This window comes from Leptonychotes weddellii, chromosome 3 (genome assembly GCF_054177405.1).
Source record: "Leptonychotes weddellii isolate Sample4059 chromosome 3, ASM5417740v2, whole genome shotgun sequence".
Lineage (NCBI taxonomy): Eukaryota > Metazoa > Chordata > Mammalia > Carnivora > Phocidae > Leptonychotes > Leptonychotes weddellii.
In genome coordinates this window covers 156291173-156302230 of record NC_138371.1, presented here as the reverse complement: position 1 = coordinate 156302230, position 11058 = coordinate 156291173, and positions in this window count along the sequence as shown.

Genomic DNA, 11058 nt, shown 5'->3' with positions numbered 1-11058 from the left:
GTTCTGGTAAACTCATTCTATTGTCCAAACTTTCCCATATACTATCTTTGTGAACTGCCTTCTCATTTCCATTTCCACTGTCTCTTTCTCTCTCTCTCTCTTTTTTTTTTTTTTTTGTTTCACACTTGGGTTACAGAAATACCTATCCAAGCAGTGTTCTTTTCTCCAATGCTTCTCCTTTCTTAGCCAATTTGCCCTCTTCTGCCAGACTTATTTTCCTAAATAAAAATCTGATTTATGTCAGAACCCTGCTCAAAATCTTTTAATTGCTCATCATTGGCTGGAAATCCCCAACATTGCTTCAAGGCTCTTCACTTTTTAAAAACAATTTGATTTTCCAGAATGTTCTGCAAATCACACCACTACACTAATACTAATAGTAATGTTGAATAGCCTACTCTCAGGTATGCCCCTGGGATTGTCTGTGCTTTGGCTGTTACTATACATCAGAATTTCCCACTCTTTCCTGTCAAAATCTTAACTTACTTCTGAAGCATTTGAGGATACCACCTGTTCCAAGATACAATGTAGTGTATCTTCCCCCTTTGTATTCTCACCAACTACTTTTTCCTTTCTGTAAGAGATCTCACGGTTATATTTTTTTACCTATCTACTTTGTTTTAAACAGTGTGCTTTTTTCTAAAAGATTTTATTTATTTGACAGAGAGAGACACAGCAAGAGAGGGAACACAAGCTGGGGGAGTGCGAGAGGGAGAAGCAGGCTTCCCGCTGAGCAAAGAACCCAATGTGGGGCTCCATCCCGGGACCTTGGGATCATGACCTGAGCCAAAGGCAGATGCTTAACCGACTGAGCCACCCAGGCGCCCTTACCTCTCTATTTGCCTACATATTTTTAAGTTTTAGCATTCATGGAATGAAAAAAAAAAAAGAATTTGGAGGCAGAGGGGATCACCTCTTCATCCTGCCTTAACCACTTGCTGGATGACCTTGAAAAATGTAACTTCTCTCTCACTCATTTTACCACTACAAAGTGAGAATAGATTACTCATAAAATGAGGAGAGATCATGCATGCAAAAATCTATAAGGCATTAGGGTCCACGTGGAGAGTACACTTCGAGAAATAAGGGTTGAAAACACAAGACGACAGAGACAACTCCAGGATTTTTCATAGCTGTATTCACAGTGCCTGGCTTGTATTAGGAATGTAATACATCTTTATAAAATATATCGATATATACCAAAGCTTATTTCCAGTGTACATCGTGACTATTAAATGCTGGGTATTAAAATAAAAACTGAAGATTTCAAGCACAAAACTATATAAAGTTCAGAATCCAGGTGCTTGTGAACAGATTTTTGTTTTGATTAATTTTTTCTCCATTTCTTCCTCTGGTTGCCCTTTCCTGGGAAGGGAAGGATTATATTAATCCATAAAAAATAAGTAACCTATATCATATTGCATCATATATTGACTAAATCTGTGCAGTACATTTTATTGCTGCTGTAGTATAATCATTTTCCTATTGCTGACTTTCTAAAAATTAGTTGCAATGAAAGCTTTAGGGCTTTATTACTGTAGGTAAATTTCCTATTAAAAGATTCTTATTTTTCAGGGACCAACAATCCTGCAATTTAGATGTGAAAATTAACTTTATGACACATTTTCTTTTATCTCATAAAAAATTATCCAAATCCAAAGGAAATAAGACTTCGAGTATAGAAGAATGTTAATAAATATAAAAATGCAACCTACTGCAATACCACATTATGTTACTCTACTGACTTTCACTGCCAACAAGTGCATTAATGTGTAGTATTTTCAGGGGGAAATAAAAGAGGGAACATTTTTTTGGCAAAGGATAGTAAAGTGTTCTAATTATATCCTCAAGAACATCATAGTCTGCACTTGTTATAAACATATACGACTTTGGATACAAACTATCAAAAAATACGGGGCGCCTAGGTGGCTCAGTTGGTTAAGCGACTGCCTTCGGCTCAGGTCGTGATCCTGGAGTCCCGGGATCAAGTCCCGCATCGGGCTCCCTGCTCGGCAGGGAGTCTGCTTCTCCCTCTGACCCTCCCCCCTCTCATGCTCTATCTCATTCTCTCTCTCAAATAAGTAAATAAATAAAATCTTTAAAAAAAAAAATAGTACAATTCCTGGTAACTCACAATTCTTAAAAAAAAGCGTTTAACTTAAAAGAGTTTAGTCAAAATCGTAATATTGAATATTTTATATATGACGTTCATCTCTCTAGAATATCAAACACATATAAAGGACAATTTTAAGATTCTGACAATTATGTTGATATATTTTCAACTGTTCACCTCCTATTATTAAATAAAATTCCCAATATTATTTGAATTTAACCATTATGATTTTTGATATAGATTTGGACCAAATCTATATAAATTAACAGAACTGAAATTTGAAGTTTTTCTCAGGTTTGGAGGGAATGAACTATTTCTTAATATCTTAATATTCATTGAATTGACTAGTATAATCATATATATTTGAACAACCAAACACTCTCTGGTAACTTTTATTTAAAAAAAAAAAATTAGGGTCGCCTGAGTGGCTCAGTTAAGCGTCTGCCTTCAGCTCAGGTCATGATCCCAGGGTCCTGGGATCAAGCCCTGCATGGGGCTCCCTGCCCAGTGGGGAATCTGCTTCTCCCTCTCCCTCTGCCTCTCCCCCCGGCTTGTGCTCTCTCTCTCTCTCTCTCACTCACTCTCTCTCTCAAATAAATAAAATCTTTATTAAAAAATGTATCTGGTATACTCATGCAGCTCAAACCAGAGAAAGATCTGAAATTACAAATGAAACCTTCCAAATAACCTAGGATATCTTTAGTCTGAATAGTTTAGCTACAAAAAAACAAAAACAAAAAACAAAAAAACCAACTTAATCATTTTTATTAAGCCTGGTACATCAATTGTTGAAGCCTTATCTGGCTGCAAACTGTTCTTATAACTGGAATCAACTAATTGCAGTCACTTGGTAGACGAAGTAGAAGGACAAGAAGGAGAAGGAGGAGGGGAAGAAAAAGAGAGAATGAACACTTTCACCCTTGTCTCTGTCAGAACACCTTCACTCTGTCTCTGTCTAGATAATTCTTTGCTTCCCAGATATTACTTACTTAGCATGAGGTCCAGGCCACAATGTCTGTGATCATTGTCATGTCTGGTAATCACTTTTGAGTACCCAAGGACACCACATTCCAAATAAGTTTAATTATTTATGGTAAAAGAAAGAAAATTAAAATGTGCACAGGAACTGTGATTCTTAAGATAAACAATGGATTCAAATAAATGAAAGCCGTGTTTTCTACAAATCTTAGTGAAGATGAATTTTTACTAAATTTTTAGTAAAGATGAATTCAAACAGAATGAGCAGAAAACTGAGAAATATATACAGTATAGTTTCAGTGCTTATGTACTGATTAACTGAATCTTTAAAATAAAAATTATCCAAAGTGATCAATATTTAAATCAATATTTGATTACTTACTTTAGAGGTAAATCTTTTGTCTAATTCCCAACTCGAAGTGATTATAAGAAATTATAAATTTATATCCTGGTATATTGAAATTATCTATTTTTTTGGTATGTTTTTGTCTGTCCAGTTAGCTAGTGTGTTGAAAGTAATGAGTGGTTCTTTTTTATTGTGATTTTAATATGCATGCCTGTAGAGTGTTTCCTTGATATTCAATGAATATTAACCTAATAAGACAAGACCTGCTCATTCATGTGCTTATTCAAAATAAAAGATTATAAAATCTGCTCACTATATTCAAAGGTCAATCAAATTTAGCCAATTTCTAAAAAGGACTACTGTCACTTGTCAAGACATGAAATGTCATGTTCCTGGTTACTTTATCCCCCACCCCGAGACCTCACTTCCCAACTAATTGTGAGCACCTGCTTACTTTGAACAATAAGAGTAATGGGTAAACATTGAACATAACATACCTTCTAGTTGCCTTATTTTGTTGCTTCTTCTGAAAGTGGTCAGAATGACAACCATCGGACTTGTCACATGTATGTTTTACTGCCTTACGTGGCTTGCTGATGTTTGGTGGCTGTCTTCTCATTTTAAGAAGGCATTTCACTATCTGCAATTTTTCTTCTTTGCCCTGTGGTCTTCATATAGTGATTTTTCACAAATGCAACTATTTTTTCTTGTCAGCAAAATCTGCCTGCTTCTGTCATTTCATAGGCATAAACATTCTGCTTCAAATCGGCTGAAAAATGTTCATATAAAATTTCTCTGCCTCATTCACATTATAGAAACAATATAACCTCATGGTATTATTAGATAGTTAGAAATCCATTCACAATCCAGCTGTTAGTAAGGTGGTTGCCGTATTTACGACCGGATTAAGTCATTAGATAGTAAGGATGTCCAAATGAATTTACAGTCCCCTAACTAGAAATGTCCAAAGCCATGATAGTTTCTTAAGGATTGAGGAGGTGGAGGCTTGTTTTAATGAATGCCTTCATTTTTAAATCAAATCAATATTTTAAAAAGCTATTTTCAGAGATGTAGTATTCTTTAGATTTATATGTATTAGTCTAAACAGAAAGAAATTCATGAAGATTGTTCTTAGTGTGGTTTTAAAAAGAGAAAGATACCTATTACAAGTGTCCAGATCACTCTATTGGAATCTACATATAGCTGCATAAAATGTTGTAGCCATGTCTTTATACAATGATAGAGTGTCTTTAAGGTTGTGCATTCTTAAATGTATCATTGGCTTTACCTGGCCACCACTGATTACAAAAGCAACAAAACAGAGCAAAACCCTCAGCATTTCAATACTAAATGAAAAGCATAAACAATTTAAATTCTACAAACATAAATTCTTATTTTTGTCACTCGTACATTGGATTAAATGCAAAGTTGTGAATTAAGAAATACACAAAAATCAATTTACAAATGGGATATTTTAAACATTATGGCCCATAGTCTGTTTTTGAAGTTGATATTTTTTCTACTGTAAATCAAACTATAAAACATGCCTTTATACTATTAACAAATATAATCTAATCTATGATGCCCCTTAAGTATTTATTACACTGTGACTTTTACAATGAAGTGTAGGTGACAATGTTCAAAAACAAAATAAAAGATCTAAGTTACCAGGAACACATATCCAGTCAGATCATGGGTTGTTAAGTTCTGCCTTCTCCAAAGGTAAAGGCACGGGGGTCTTCTCCAATCCGAATAAAGCCGTTATGCCCTTCAAAGCCTGCAGAAGGAATTCAAGGTAGGTAGGAGTGGGTGAAATTGGAGAAGTGGACACGAAGATCCCGGACATGAATGTTCAGCTCAATGACTAGGATCCGATCAGCAGCTCCAGGGAGCAGAAAATAAAATGAGACTCATAAAGACAACATATCCTAGGGCAACTAATATTTGCCCGATTTCTTTCCTTTTACTAATGCTTTCCCCTGCCACTATTCTGTACTTCTACTGAGAGTTTCTTTCCTCCATAACTCACCAAACAGAGAGGATCCTGATGTACTAGAGTTTGACTTATATTTCTTTTTGACTTTATGATAGTGCCAAAGTTGTAAAGTATTCGGTGGAAACCATTCTTAGAAATTTTGAGTTTGGCTCTATTTCCAGGCTGAGTGTGGAATTCTCTGGGGATGCTGGGCAACAGCAGTTGTGGGATCACGGAGGTAAACAACCATTACACTTACAAGCATTTCTGCAGCCCACAGTCATTCTGTCTTCCACTCTCAGTACAGTATTTGATACATTACACAAGATATTCAACACTTTATTGTAATGTAAGCTTTGTGTTAGATGATTTTGCCCAACTGTAGGCTAATGGAAGTGTTCTGAGCACATTTAAAGTAGGTTAGCTAAGCAATAATGATCACTAGGTTAGGTGTATTGAATGTATTTTCATCTTACGATACTTTCAATTTATAAAAGCTTATTGAGACATAGCCCCATTGTAAGTCCAGGAAAATCTGCAGTAGCATACAGACACAACGACACCGTGTCTCATCTACCTAAAGCAAATCCACGGGGCATGGCATCTATCTATCTATCTATCTATCTATCTATCTATCTATCTATCTATCCATCCATCCATCCATCCATCTATCTATCCATCCACCCATCTATCCATCCATCTGTCCATCCATCCATCCATGATCACTAGTCGTTTTAGGGAAACAGAGAGTTAAAGTTCACCTTTCTTCTTCACCTGCCAGTCTATTTTTGTAGAGAGAGAGTAGTAAAAACAAACATTTCCATCCACACACACAAAGTTCCTAATGAATGAACTAAAAACAAACAAACAGAGGGACAAAAACCATCTACATGTCAGAAACAATATCAAGGAAGGATCACAGAAACTGGGCCTGAAGCTTTGTGCTCACCACAATCAGGGCTCTCTGGCACTAGTAAATGAAGAAAGGAGCAAGCATTGGAAAGCAGGCATGCACAGTCCTCCAGTTGATGAAAACAGTGGTAGAAAGAGCTCCCTTTTGCAATACCTTTCCTTCCCTCCCTTCCCCTCCCCTCTGCTCCCCTCCCCTCCCCCCTCGTCCTTTTCTCTTTGTCTCTGTTTCCTGTTAACTACATTTTGCTGCCAGGGGCTCCACCATGCACCAGCCCACCATCTGTGAATGTGTAGCAGGTGAAGGAAGAATCCTGGGCAGGATGCTTGAGAATGGAGTGAGGGCAACAGGCAATTTCAACTGCGGCCTTAGAAAATGCCTGGGTCCAAGTAACACCTAACTCTGGTGACATTTGGCTATTCCAAAGTAAGATCTTTGAGTGGCTCAGATTATTGAAATTGTCAAGATTGAATATAATCTTAGGTAGTTCATAGTTTAGTGTAGTTTTAAAAATCAATCATCCAAATGAATAGTCATCTGTAGCCCCAATTTCACTAATTTTAGGAGGTGAGGGGAATAAAATAACAGAAAAGCACCCAGGGGAAAAATACACAAATGAATTATACTTGCATAATATATAATGCAACTTTCACTGGTACGTGACACCTTTTATATTATTCCCCTAACTATTGTTTCAGGCTTCAAGAGGACTCAAAGAAATAGAATTAAATGAAGAATAAAATTTCCCAATTTTCAAAATCTTAGTTTTATACACACACACACACACACACACCACAATCAAGGCACAACTAAAAAAAAGTAAAATGCTAAAAAAATGTATGGTTCCCAAATACTATTTTTTGCATTGTTTAACTAACTAAGGGCTTTCAGATCGTCATATAAATCTTATAATAAAAATGAACCTACATTACGCAAAATACCAAGGAAAAGGAAAACTAAAATAGTACATAGCAAGTAGGGCACCAAAATGCAAAACAGGAAAAAAGAAAGGAGACCTATATTTTATACACTGAATCGTTATCCACAATACCATAGTTTGTATAGAGTAAAATGAATAATGATAATGATCTGGAATTATATATTATGGAGTATTTTTGGATACCTCAATAATTTAAACATTAGGGGTTTTTTTTTTAGATTAAGTAGTAGAGAAAATGTGAAATATGCAAATAAATAACTATTCAAGAAAGAATGTCAAAAATAATCCTCAGGTGACACACTAGAAATATATTCTATCAAACAAGGCAAGACAACAGGAAAGGGAGACTAATTCACAGGAAGAAGTCAGTATTTCAGTGGCTTTGCTCTTTTGTCTTATCTCCATTATATGACACTTAGTTTTACATTATTTATAAAAAACATAGAAATGGAGAGATTAAAAAACAAAACAAAACAAAACCCTCTAAGGCAGATGTGGCTGTATTTACTCACTCAAAATCATACTAAGTTTTTTCTGGACCAAAACTGTCATTTCAAGTATTGGTGTATTTGACAATGAAAGTTGAAGATGAGTGGCTATTGCTAACATCTTGTTTCCCGCCCCCCAAATCAGATAACAAATACATATGCAGTTAATAAGGCATAGCCTACCACTGCCACATTTGCAAGCCCTACTCCTTCTTGAGGACATGATCAATGAAGATTATAGCTCACAGGGTTTCTAGGCATCATTTGCTGCTGGTGATTGATGGGATAAAAGGATTGCTAAAAGATTATGCTGACCCCTTCTTCAAATCTTCATGTGTGTGGCTTATAATGAAAACGATCACAATGGCTTAGAAAATATAAAAGAAAAAAGAAACAAAAACTGATGAAACCAGCAACTCTTCCTGCAAAACTCGCATAACACAAACACACATACATAGATCATAACCTAAAAAACATGCTGAAGGGAAACACTGCTTCTTTCGTTCTCTTATTTTTGTAAATACAAGTTTATTGCACCAGTTGGCCAAAATTGCTGACCATGCAAATTCTTCTTTGGCAGTTATTCACTGGAGTGTTTTAACCTAGGTCAAAGATACTAAAGATCTTGAAATATTAAAATTAAAAATATGAGGAGTACTTATTTTATCATACTTGTTAGATTATTTTATAGGAAAGATATTTAAGGCCCTGAGCTTGGGTTTTCTTTTGAAAAATCCCAATCGAAGACTAAAAACACTGCTGTGATTTAGATCATACTTAAAAAGGATATGCACAAAATCTGTTTTATTCAGGAAAGAATCACAGAATTATATTACTATTGATGAGTTATGTTTTTACTGAAGAAACTATTTAAATTAGAATTAAAAGGGAAATTTTAAAGGAAAAAACTACTTGTTCATTGGGACGTTTCTCTCATGAAATTGCATTATATGTGTGGAGACAGAAATAATATATTTCATTGTACCAGTGAATAACTGAATAGTATAATACCCAAATATATTTCAACTGTTTGTAATTTATTAAGTAAATATACATAATTGTTATATCAGCCAATTAATGAAAAAACAGCTATGCATATTTCCTTTTGACAATTTTTAAAACTATAGGCTGTCAGAATAAATTTGATTGCATAAATGGAAATAGCTGTTAAAAACCAAGTTTTTTTTTTTTTAAGGCATTGAAATAGATTTAATTAGATTTGTTGATTAAAATGTATTTTCTTGGTTTAAGTCCTATCTATATCTTCCCCCAACTTTTTCTTTCTTTTTTTTTTTTTTTACCTAAGACGGAAAATATAAACCACAAAAGACAGGTTAGTTATTCCCTTAGGTGGCTATATTTTCTATGTGATTGGCAGGCTTGGCCCCCAAGTAAGCTGAGCAGGCTGATCTGCGTAGTTTCTGTCTTTGGTGCTAAGTTTGGTTTCCTGTCCATTGCTGTCACCAAACTTGGGTTCCTAGGTAGAGGTATGTGTAACAGCCTTGAAAATCCTTTTGATCTCTGAGTTACATTCATCATAATATCACTCTCATGAAGCACAATGTCAAAAACAAATTAACACTTCAGAAAAAATAAGTTCAAAGTGACATGATTGTAACTTGCTTGGTGAACTTCAGGTTAAAAGGCAAGCCAAAATAGAGAACAAGACTGAAAGAGAGACGTTATTTATCTACTTCACAGTTTTCCTAGGTTAAATCCAACCAGATTGAGTGAATTCTTGAAGTTATGAACAACTAGAACAATGTAAATTTAAAAATTTTTCAAAACTCAAAGTCATTTAAAAACTGAATAAAGAGGGATCTTAACTTAAACAGGGATCACAGTGTGCAGTGTTTTCACTGAATTGAATATTGTTAACATGTAAAAAGATCAGTAATAACTTTAAAATATTTTTGATTTCCCTATATAGACAGATGCCGTATCTTTACACTATTTGATTAGGTTAGTACTCTATCTGGCTTATTGCATTACAAAAAAATTATCAGACAATGCTATTTTATACACAGAGCATAAAAGGAGGATGGTAATCTTGACAAAGAGGTAAATTTTCAGAAGATCCATGAATTACATTTAATTAAAACAACATAAACCATAATATTGAATCATGAAATGAAGTCTAACAATGATGTACAAGCATGAATCTGGTTCATGTGAATAATTCATTATATAGAAACTTTTACACCAAAATTCTATATCCATTGGGGAAATAAAAAAAAAAAACTAAAGGGGAAAAATGCGAGACCCCCCAAACCCCAAATCCTAGTTAATACATGGTACCATTCCAGTTATAAAACAATTTCACTATCCAAATATGAAAAGATATATATATAGAATATATACATATGAATACTATAGTATATATAGAATGTATACATATGAATATACATAGATATTCAGAGTTCATGACTGAATAAATATTTGGTTTAGACACTATTTATTTTATGGAAATTTTCTTCACAACACCTGTAGATCCAGTGCAAAAACAGGTCCAGATGATAAGACCCAGATAGAGTTTCAGTTATAAAATGATTCTAAAGGAAACCCTAGCAACAGTAATAACAACATGATTCATTAGAAGAAAATCAAATCAAATAGAATTTTGTCTAACACTTCCAATATTTCAAATATGAATCTAAGAGCAAAGTTACAACTGTTATGATGTAGTGGGATTAAGAGTTAGTTTAAAATTACCCAAAATTCTTATGTGATTATCAGATTTATGTATTTATTTATTTACTCCCTGATAGATACTAAATTCAGAACTTCTAAAACTAATTTAAGCTTAATTATTTTGAAAATTGTCTTAGTTTGACCATAACCACATTTTTATTTTCCTTTCTTTCCTTGTTGTCCCATTTTATCTGCGTGGGAAATTTCCTGTTTTGTAGAAAAAATATCAAATGAAGAGAGTATCTATAGAAGTAAATACAATAAATTGGGAGCAAAACTAAACCAAACACTGCTCTTTCCATTGCGATATTTACAAATTTGTCATAGCTGTGGTACAGATTCCACACAAATAATTGCCTAATTTCTTTTTTTTTTTTTTGTTACTTTGAAATAACATTTTTAAAGGAATTATCTTTGGCATGTATATCAATATTGGAATGATTTAAAATAAACGAATACGAAGAGTATGTGAAAAGACATACTACTAATTGAACCACCATGCAAAATACCTAGAAATCAGATGTAGGTTAAAATTTACCACATACTGGGCGCCTGGGTGGCTCAGATGGTTAGGCGTCTGCCTTCAGCTCAGGTCATGATCCCGGGGTCCTGGGATC